Source organism: Alexandromys fortis, unplaced genomic scaffold (genome assembly GCF_014885135.2).
Source record: "Alexandromys fortis isolate MF-2015 unplaced genomic scaffold, M_Fortis_MF-2015_v1.1 scaffold_154, whole genome shotgun sequence".
Lineage (NCBI taxonomy): Eukaryota > Metazoa > Chordata > Mammalia > Rodentia > Cricetidae > Alexandromys > Alexandromys fortis.
The window spans coordinates 1,004,135-1,015,404 of record NW_026068040.1 but is presented as its reverse complement, the minus strand read 5'-3'; the positions used below and the strand labels follow the sequence as shown (position 1 = coordinate 1,015,404).

The following is an 11,270-nucleotide window of genomic DNA, read 5'->3' as shown; positions in this document are numbered from 1 at the left end:
TCATTGGCCAGTAGCCAAGTAGGGAGTATAGGTGGGGTGACCAGGCAGGAAGTAGAGGCAGGGCAATGAGAATTCTGGGAAGAGGGAAGTTTCAGTCTGCAGTTGTCACCCCGATGCAAAGGAAGCCAGACACAGAGCAAGCAAGATGTGACTGCCTCACCTAAAAAGGTACCAAGCCACGTGGCTAACACAGACAAGAATTATGGGCTAATATAAGTTATAAGAGTTAATAAGAAGCCTGAGATGCTAGGCCTATCAGTTTATAATTAATGTAGACCACTGTGTGATTCTTTGGGACTTAATGGCTGCAGGACTGGGTGGGGCAGAAACCTGTCAACACACATCCATGTATGTTGTTTTTCATACTCTACCTATATGAGAAAGAGAATTGTACTATTTACCTGTGTCATTCATATGACCTCTACCCCTAAGAGATATTGATTGCTTGATCTAGATGTTGCTAGCCCATGCTACCACAAGCTGGCCTGGACAGCCAACACCAACAGCTTAGAACTCTCAAGCTCAAAGCAGGACCTTCTCTCAGCGACATTTCTATTAAGAACATCGCACAGACACTTACAAGAAAGGAAAAATGAAAGTTGAAAGGGCTGAGCTGACTTGGTGAGTGAATGTGCGTACTGCCAAGACAGATCATCTGGGTTCGATTCCCGGGACCCTCGTGGTAGAAGGAGAGAACAGAATCCTGCAAGTTGTCCTCTGACCTCTGAATGAGCAAGCACACACACACCCCTCCTACACATCAACTAGATAAAATAAAATGCAATAAAAATATTTTTAAAACACTTAAAATGCACCTTTGAAATATGTCAGTTTGTAAGTAATTTTAAGACTGAAGTGAGGCACAGGGATACAACATATTTGTATTGTTCCCCATGTATTCCTAAGGTTTCCTATTGCTTTACACAGAACATGTCCACTGAATAAACCAACCAATTAATGAAAACATTTCCCATTACAGGAATCTGCAATAATAGCAAATATGTTACCTCCAATTCCCGTTGGCTTGGAATTCCCCACCACAATGAAATGAAATGCAGGTTCATTTCTATGCATACCCATCTCTACAGCAAAAAGGGAGAGCTAGAAAAACTAGGGATAGCCACTGTTCTCACGGGTGCATCTTGTTCTCCCAGTAATCCTGCTGCTCACATGTCTCTCCTTGGTCTGCGGACCACTGCTCAGACTCGGAGAATGCTCATGGGGGAAGCAGCAGAAGTATTTGGAGCCACCTCAGAGGGAGCTCTCCGCTTCCAGGAATTAAGTCACACATTGACAGGTGCTTCCTGTTTTCTCAAACACCTTGCCCATCTTTTGCACAACAAGCAACAGTTCAGTCTGCAAGCTGTGACCCCCACAGGAAGCTGCCCACAAGCTCAGGTAGTTCTTCAGGCTCTTAAGAAGTCTTGAACATTCTTGAGAAACACCAACAAAAAGTGCAGTCATCTGTGAAGAAACAGATCTGGAGGAAAAACACCTTGGACTAGCACCGAGAGGGTGAGAATACTTTGCCTTGAGAGAGGATTTTACAAAGTACATTTTTAAAGCAAATATATGTGTATTATTTAAATTTAGTGTTACCATAGGTGGAATTAAGAGGACCAACTGCAAGTGGGTGATGTTTGTCATGCTTCTGATAAGAGGTGGAAGGGAGGGGAAAAGGCTTAGATCTCCTAGGAAGGGGGCTAAGGGGTAGGATGGGCCAGGTCCGGTCAGGGAAAGGGATTGCTCAAAAGATGTGCTTGTTTCTAGAAGCTCACATATCCTCCCTGAGATTTCAGAAATAATCTGGAAATAAGTACAGAGAGCCTCTATCCAGCTGTTTGTTGGACTGGGCCTGGCAGGGGCTTTGTTGTCAGTTTGCAAAGGAATCTAGTCCCTTTAAAGATGTCCTTTATGTCAATGATGCTAACTCTCACACCATAATTCTTGGACAAAATAATGACAGGGGAAATTGTAGTTTCTGATAATGCTATGGGACTAGCTCCAGTATGTGGTTTTTGTTTGCTTTTGCTGTGTTCTATTTTTACAATCCATATTGCCTAATGAAGGGAAATTACATGAACTTTTGATTAGAAAATTAAAATTAAATTAAAATCAATATTCTTAAAGTAAACTTACCAATTGGCTGACAAAAGGGATACAGGGTAGAAGTCATCTCTCCCAGGTTCAAACATGTCTCTGTGACATTCACCCATCTGAAATGGCTCCCATAAAGCCCAATAAGACCACCCGTAGCAGTGGATCAATAGGAGCTGTTAAGAATGATTGGTTTTGTTTTGCTTATAGCCACAAACCTAGAAACACAAACCTAGGATCAGCTTCCAGGATAAACAGAAGCCTTCTGATCCTCACTTCAGACATAATAGGATTTGAAAAGCGTTCATGATTATTATTGTTATTATTATTTGAAGTTGCAAATTGTGTACACAGTGTTTCATCCTCTTGGACCTCTCTTATGTGTTATGCTCAGTTTGTCACATGATGGTGCATGATTATCTTATGGTCATGTGTGATTTTCTATCACTGTATTGGTACTTGGGTTTTAGGAAGACCCAGGAGTAAAGATAGCATGAAAAGATACCACTGGCTCTCTAAGCTGATTCTGAGAAGAAGTGACATTGGGTACGCTTCCATGGATTAGAAAGAGTTTTGTGGCGGCAGGGGCGGCGGGGGTTGGGGGGAGAGCTTCACCCCAGCTCCTGACATAAGCTCTCTCCCCTGGGAGTTGCCTCAGTCCAAACTCCACCTCCGAAAAAGCCCGTCAAATAGTGACCCCTCCCCATGGAAGGTCGGGACCACTCCCACAGGCTATTCACATTGCCCTCCAGAGAAAGAACACATAGTCTCTGGGTTTCACAAAGTCTCCGTTTTCTCTCTCTCTTCCCCTCTCCATGTTTCCTTGGGGCTCCCCGGGAGAATTCCATTAATCATGGGCATCTTTAATTCGGCTTGACTTGGTCTGATTGGGATTATTTGCACCAGCAGAGAGGCTCGTCTAAGAGAAAACACCTAACAGAAAGATGTGGACTGAGCTGGGAAATGGGTAGAAGCTGAGAAGGTAGAGAGAGAGAAGTTCACAGGTGACAGCGTATAAAAATGGCCGAACCAAACAACTTTTGAGTGTGCATCAAAGCCCTCTTCTTTTGACATGAGGAAGGGGGATGATGATGGGTGCTTGCAGAAGAGGCTTGGATGCTGACAGATAGATTGACACTATCTGCCAGCCAGCAAAACTGCAGCCTCCTACCCCTTGCTCTCTGGCCCCAACCTCATTCTCTCAGTTTCCCAGAGTCTGTCCTGCCTCCATGCCAACTCCGGCTCCAGGGCCAGCTTTCCAGATGCTTATCCCGTAGCTACCCTGTGTCTGTACCTCAACTAGACTGCATAGGAAAATTCTCAAAAGCACTGACAAAGCCAGAGCAATAGAATTTCAAATGTACAGAAATCGTGCCAATTGTGTGTAAGTGAGACAAAACAATGGTTGCAGTTTAGAGATGTTAGCCTAGAACCATAAGAGAACAGACTGATTTCTCATACGCTTTATTTATTTCTGACTTCACTGCAGTCAAGGCCCTCCCTGACTTCCTATGCCAGATGTGGACTCTCCCCCGGCCTCCTTATCATCAGAGCTCCCCGGTCTGGCCATGTCTCCATGCTGAGCATTAGCAGAGGTGGGACACACTTGCCTTAAAGTTTCACCACCATCTGCATGATTAAGACTCTCTGTGCTAAAAAGAGATTAGAATACTCTCATTCAGTATCTGTCCCTTTCAGTTCCTGCTATCAAGAGGGACAGCAATGGCACAGAATCATGTTTTCTGGCTTTAAACCCCAGCTAAGCTACTTAGTTGGTTCCCTTTGTTTCTCATCCTTTGTGACACAAGGTGATAACAGCATGTAGTCCTCAGGACTTCAGGAGCAGGGGAATCGTGGGTTAGCATCTGCACTGCTGGGGGATGTACTATTACACATGTGCGTGCACACACACACACACACACACAAATGAGGTCATTTAGCATTCTTCATATGTGCAAGATCTGGAGATGACCGCGGGGTTAGACAAAGCACATAGTTAGCATTATTATTCATATTTTTTCATGACTACTGTATATTTTCACAAGATTTAAGCTTGTTATACACCACCTATTGACTCTACTCTCCTTCTCCATATTTCCCCTCAAGAGAAAATTTGATATTCATGGCTCCCATGTTCCCATATTTATGTTCCTTGGGTATCTACAAATAACAGTAATAATATTCATTTCTAAGCCTTGTCAAAGTACTCTGATATCTTGCACTTATCTTCATATCTTGCTTTGATCATTCAACATTCAGTTTTTGTTAGTTGTCCACGCAGATGGAAATAATTTTCACTTTATTATTTTCACTTCTATATAGTAGAGTAGACCACTGAATATATATTCCAGAATATGTCCATCTTTTATCTTGTGATAGTTACTTGGGTGTCCCCAATGTTCCTTTATGTTTAACAGTGTCCTAGGGCTTCTACTGTTGTGAAAACACCATGACTAAAAGCAACTTGGGGAGGAAAGGTTTTATTTCCTTTATTTTATTTCCTTATTTTATTTATATAACCTGATAACAGCCCATCATGATGGGAAGTCTGGGCAGGACCCTGGAGGCAGGAGACTGGCTTGTTCTTTGTGACTTATGCAGTCTGCTTACTAATATACACCAGGGCCACCACCCAGAGTAGCACCACCCATGATGAAATGAGTTCTCAAAAACTAACCACTCATTAAGAAAATGCCACACAGCCGGGCGGTGGTGGCGCATGCCTTTAATCCCATAACTCAGGAGGCAGAAGCAGGCAGAGCTCTGTGAGTTTCAGGCCAGCCTGGTCTACAAGAGCTAGTTTCAGGACAGGCTCCAAAGCTACAGAGAAACCCTGTCTCAAAAACAAACAAACAAACAAACAAACAAACAAACAAACAAACAAAAACAACTAAGAAGTCTTTCCCTGGAAGAAGCTAGCTCAAGAATATTTCTAGTGAGTGCTTCTTCCTGCAGTTATGAGAGCTGACCCTAGGCATCAAGAGATGTCTACATCTAGGTGTGAAGGGCATGGTCGATCGGAAGTTGTAATTAACCAGGCCAACTTAAAATAATATTCAGCTTTAATAAACAGAAGAAAGGAAATTTACAAAATCAGGGTTCCAGCGATCCAGGAGTGCAGGGGGCAAAGGAGGAAGAAACAAGCACACCTGGGCATTTTATCTGTTTTTCTGTGGCCCCAGGGGGACAAATCCTAAACAGAAGGTGATTGGCTAACATCCCCCATCAGGTGTGTCAACATAGTGTTCAAAACCCCTCAGTGGGTCACAAAACAAAAATCGTGAATGTGGGGAGGACATTGGAAGGCAAGGAGCCATCTGAGCACTGGAGATGGCCTTACATAAAACAATGGACACAGTATTTCTCTGGGTTATCTGTGACTTCTCAGGGAGCATTAAAAAGATTTATAAAGTACAAAATATTAAAATATCAGAATTAACTGTGTCTGCTTCATAAAGTTTTATGGAGCAGAATAGATTCCAGTTTAGGTTAAGTAGCTTTTCTGAGTTTCCATTTATATTGAATTCATTAAATTGCTGTTCATGGCTTTCAGAAAAGCATGCCAGTTGGCCATACCACCAGTCAAAGTTCTATTTCTACCCCTTGATGGTGTCAATTCTGCTTAGAATAAGGATGTTCTGTTGTTGTAAGAGAAAATGTCATGTGCAGTTTTAGAATAAACATTGATTTATTGATTTCTTCTTCAGCCCATGAATATCCACAAAAAAGAATGTATGGTTTTTATATACTGCAGATGCCAAGTTGAATACACTCTTACCTAGCCAATAATTAGCATGTAGTGTTTTAAGATTAACAGTTACACCTGCAGGAGACAGAATCCAATGCTAAAAGTCCAGCTCCTTCCCAGGAGACTCCTTTCAGACATCCTTTCAAGGAACTATGAGAGCTTAGGTTTTGTTCTTCCAAACGCTATTGGCCTTCGATTTCATTGACCGTGTTTCCCCTAATAGCTTTGTTGTTTCAGGTTCTCTTTTCTTTCACCCACACAAATAGTGCTATCAGCTGGACAGAACCCTTTTATAAGCAAAGATTAATCAGTATGGCTTTTGGATTTTAGACTATTGGAAAAAAAATTTTATTTGCTTGGATTAAATGAGAAATAAATTTGCTTAAGTAGTCTAAGACTCAAGAAAGACACCAGGAAACAAAACTTAACAAAGATGCCTAAGCAGGGCCTGGGACTTTACTCTGTCATCCCAGCTACTGTGAGGCTGAGGAAGGAGGATTTCACGTTCACACACATAGAGTGAGTTGCAGACCAGCCTGGGCAACTTAGACCCTAAACCAGAGGGAAAAGAAATAAAGGACCTAGGATACAACTCATTAGTAGACATTTGGCTACCATAGTCGACATATTCAAGACTCTCGATTCAATGTTTACTATCGTACACACACGCACGTGCATGCACGGGCGCCCACACACATACACACACACAATTAAACAAAGAAAAATAAAAGAGAGAAAGGCATTCTAAATCCACTCTGGAAGCAAAGGAGAGCAGAGAGGTTTTGCTTCCATATTGCCATTGCCCTCGAGTGTCTGTCTGGTAAAGGACCACTGCTTTGAAGACAGGAAACTCATATATATATATATATATCACGATATTGACAACAGCTTTAATTGATAGTGCTTTGTATGAGATATTTGTCTATTGCAGCTTACACAAGCCAGTTCCACCTTTTCTCAGCTAATAGAATCCAGATTTGTCTGGAGAGGGACTCCGACCAGAAATAAATCATAATTTCTCTGAACCAGGTATTCTAATTTCAATTCACTTGGATGTGACTGGTCTGGTGATGCGAAGGCCACCTTGTGGGTGGACCTGAATAGGGTTTGCTTTCCTAACTAACAAAGCAAAGTTGTTAAAAAGGAAAAAGGAAAGAAAAGAAAGTTTCGACTCTTTCATTATGCAAGGAATATTGCTCTGACTTTTCATGTACTATGGATACCTCGTGATCCTAGTTAAAAACCAAAAACTGACAAAATGGGCAAAATCCATTACTTGGTACCACTGAACTATCGAGTCCACTCCAGATATTAAGCTGCAATAGACTACCCCATAGCAGTGAAACAGTCCATGGTTTGCTGCGAGAACCTTTTGACAATAGCTAAGCAATACTGATGTCTCTGCTCAGACCCCCTCCAAAGTAAACTGTGAGGAGGCATTGGGGCGCAAGACGTTCTCAGAAGGAAACATTAGAAATGGCTGGGGAAGTGAGACACAGAAAAGAATGAAGCAGAGATAAAAAGGATATAGCAGCAATCCCATTTCCCCTATGAGAAACTCCAAAACAGGGGAAAGCATTGCCTCTGGGCACAGGAGCCAGGGTATTTATGCAGCAGCTCCCACTAGCCACTAGTTAGGGGTGGGCACTTGCAGGAAACATTCATTCCCTGGGCTATCCGTTTGCCACACAAAAAGCAAATGGGACTCCTGTGGTCAGACAAAATCCTCAGGGGAAAATACATGGCTTGGGAGGTGGAAGTGCAGCAATAATAATATGTTATGTTATTATGCTATATTAATATGTTATTATGTTACACATATTTATATTGTATTATTACATGCCAGGGCTAGAGAAAGTGGACGGGGCTTCAACCAAGGAGTTGCCGCTACAGACAAATATGTTGACTTAGTGCGAGTTACTGTGTTAGTTCCTATCAAGATATTTCAGAAGCATTTGGCAGACAGATGTATCTCCCCATGACCCCAAGCTTTGGTCAGGCCAAACTCCTCCATCTCTGATACATCACTATGGATGGACCAGTAATCAGATTGTTGACCACCTTAATTGTCACCATAGACCCTTCATCTGCAACTGAAGATCCACAGTAAGCCCCTGGGTTGAGCTCCCAGAGTCCAGCTGAAGAGAGGTGGGAGAGGTAGCAAAGAGATCAAGACCATGATGAGGATACCCACAGAAACAGCTGACCTGAGCTAGTGGGAGCTCACTGACTCCAGACTGACAGTGAGGGAACCTGCATAGGACCAAACTGGGCCTCCTGAATGTGGGTGTCAGTTGTGTGACTTGGACAGTCTGTGGGGTGACTGTCAGTGGGACGGCATTTATTCTGAGTGCTTAAACTGGCTTTTTTGAGTCCATTCTCTTTGGAGGAATGCCTTGCTCAGCCTAGATACAGGGAAGAGGGCCTTGGCCCTGCGTCAAGGTGATGTGCCTGACTTTGTTGACTCCCAATGGGAGGGGTGGATGGGGCATGGGGTGGGGGGAAGGTTGGAGAAGCAGAAGGAGGGGAGGTGTGGGAACTGGGATTGGGATGTAAAATGACAAAAGATTGTTTAAAAAATAAATTCAGAAAGATCTATTTTAAAAATCACTGAATTGCCTTGTACTTACAGCCAATGGTAAATGAAACCAGCTTGGCTGAGGAAGGGAAGAGGGTCGTATTTCACTGCTTTCATGCTTTAGATCATGTTACACAAAGTATGACCTACTCTACTATAAAGAACACCCCCTTCCCTTCACTCTCTACACTCTCCTCTATTAAAACTTGGTCATCCTGTCTCATAATATCTACTCCGCATTTATAGTAAGACTCTATGATGCCCTACTTCACTTACATTTTATGGTAATAGCATGCCTTGGAGGAGGCAGGATATGGCTGATAACAGAGATGCTGGAATACCAGCTTTGTAAGGTCTCAGTGCTTAAGCCAGATTTGCACAAATGCTGCACAGGTGCTACTCTTTTTCCTCCTACAGCACCCGCTTGTCTGATGAACAAACCAACCCAGTAGTATAGACTACCCTGAGGGTCTAAGTCTTCCGCTGCTCTAGAACCTAATTCGCTCCTAAAAGGGTCTCCATAGAGCAGTGGTTCTCAACTTGTGGGGTTTGACCCCCCCTGGGGGAAGTCACATGTCAGATATCTTGCATATCTAATAATTACCAATTCACAACAGTAGCAAATTTATAGTTAGGAAGTAGCAATGAAAATAACTTTATGTTTGGGGTGGGTCACATGAGGAATTGTATTAACTGGTTGCATCATTAGGAAAATTGAGAACCACTGTCATAGAATTAGGCTAGGAAACAAGGCAGCAAACTAGCCCCTTGATTCAATTGAGAAAATCTAAGATGATCTTTTCCTTAAACTCAAATCCTGCCACTTGGAGCTGAACAGAGGGTTCAGGGGTTGAGAGCATATATTTCTCTAGCAGAATTCAGTCCCCGGTACCCACTCACATGGACCAGCTCTTTTGGAGCTCCATCTCCAGGGAACCAGTGCTTTTGTCTAACCTCCATAGATACCTGTGTGTGTGCATATGTGTGTGTGTGTGTGCGTGTGCATGTGTGTGCATGTGTGTGTGTACACTGAAAGAGACAAACAATAAAAATAAATCTTCAAATCTTACCACCTCTCTATCTCGGTGCATTTGAGCATGATGTGACAGCTTCCAGTTTCATTGACTATCACCCCAGGGAAGTGGGTTTGCTCTTTAAACCTAGAACTTGACAAAAGAGCAGGGGAGTGGAAGTAAAAAGTGAAGTAGGGTGATTTAGGAATATAAAAGCCAGTCAAAAAGAAAATCATGAGACCCCAGGAAGATGGAGAAAAAAAAAAACCTTTGTCTTGTTTACCTTTTTCTGCCCGGAACCGCCTCTAAAAATGCCCAGGAGAGCCCCGTGTCATTTGTGAGTGGAACATTTTGATAAAAGAGTGGCCTGACAGTTTTCAAGAAAGTTATTTATAGAGGCCGGAGGAGACAGTTGGGATGAACCATGCAATTAAATAAAAATATATATTAAGTTGTTACTTTGTCAAATAATAATCTTGCCTTTCTTCTAAGTGGATATACATCCATACTTTGGAAGTCTGACCAGGAAATTTAACAGTAAATAAATTGACTTTAAACAAATAAAACTTTCAGGAGGTTGGGTGTGGGATACATACCAGTTAGATTAATGTTTAGGAGACTGAGGCAGGAGGATCATGATTGACTAAGTTCTAAGCTAGTCTTGGCTACACAGCAACATCATAAGAGACAATCCAAGAGAAAAGGGATGAAGGAATGGAAGGATGGAAGGAGGAAGGGAGGATGTATGGAGGGAGGGAGGGAGGGAGAGAGGGAGGGAAGAAGGATGGGGGGAGAGAAGGATGGAGGGAGGGAGGGAGGGAGGGAGGGAAGAAGAATAAAATGAAGAAGGAAAGAAGGAAGGAAGGGCTGGAGAGATGGCTCAGTGGTTAAGAGCATTGCCTGCTCTTCCAAAGGTCTTGAGTTCAATTCCCAGCAACCACATGGTGGCTCACAACCATCTGTAGTGAGGTCTGGTGCCCTCTTCTGGCCTGCAGACATACACACAGACAGAATATTGTACACATAATAAATAAATATTAAAAAAACGTTAAAAAAGGAAAGAAAGAAGGAAGGAAAGAGAGAGGGAAGGATGGAGGGAGGGAGGGAAGAAGAAAGAGAAAGGGGATGAGTAGGAGGGGAAAGGAAGAGGAGGGTGGAAAAACTTTTCAACAAAGTTTATGTGCTAGTTTTAAAGTTTTTGCTGAACTCTCTCTCCTGCTTACAGAGCTCCACAGTGGTTAATGTGGTCCAGAGGAGAAGAGCCTGCTGCTCAGCACTTCCTGGCCATGATCAGCTGTCTGACCACCACTCAGCACTCTGTCACTCACTCAGAGAAGAAATGCCTTCTTATCTGAAACTGCTTCCCTTCAAAGCTAAGGTGGGAGTTAACCCACCCACCATCCAGACCTAAAAAGGTCAGTCAGACGCATTCTCAGACAGTCTTACATGGCATGTCTCCAGCAGTCAGCTTGGTCTTGATCCAACCTGATGGTGTTTGCACGTGATCGGAGGAAAGAGCTCCAGAATTGACGGTGAGTTAGCCAGCTGCCAGATTCTCCTGTCTTCACTGAAAGAAACCAGGGCACATCTCTGGGATCCAAGTTCTATTTGTGTACTCACCGTGAATCTTCCTGGTCTATGTGCCCCAAGAGTAGCCTGAAATGGGAGAGACTCTGGCTTCAGCAGGACGGCAGCTAGTCAAACACAGATGCCGCAAACTGTGATATAGCTTGTCTTAGCCTATGTTCGAATGCGTGAGGAGACACTGTGACCACGGTAGCTCTTATAAAAAAAAAACATTTCCTTAGGGTAACTCACAGTTCGGTTTAGTCCA

General features: G+C 43.1%; 1 long non-coding RNA gene across 2 annotated transcripts in view; it reads left to right on the top strand.

The window, feature by feature from the left end:
• The first annotated feature begins 1,382 nt into the window (after nucleotides 1–1,382).
• The window catches only part of LOC126515650 (uncharacterized), a 63,949-nt gene continuing 54,061 nt past the window's right edge, over nucleotides 1,383–11,270 (top strand). For both annotated transcript variants that reach the window (XR_007595901.1, XR_007595900.1), the window contains exon 1: nucleotides 1,383–1,515. This is a non-coding gene — a long non-coding RNA (uncharacterized lncRNA). The remainder of the gene's footprint in view (nucleotides 1,516–11,270) is intronic.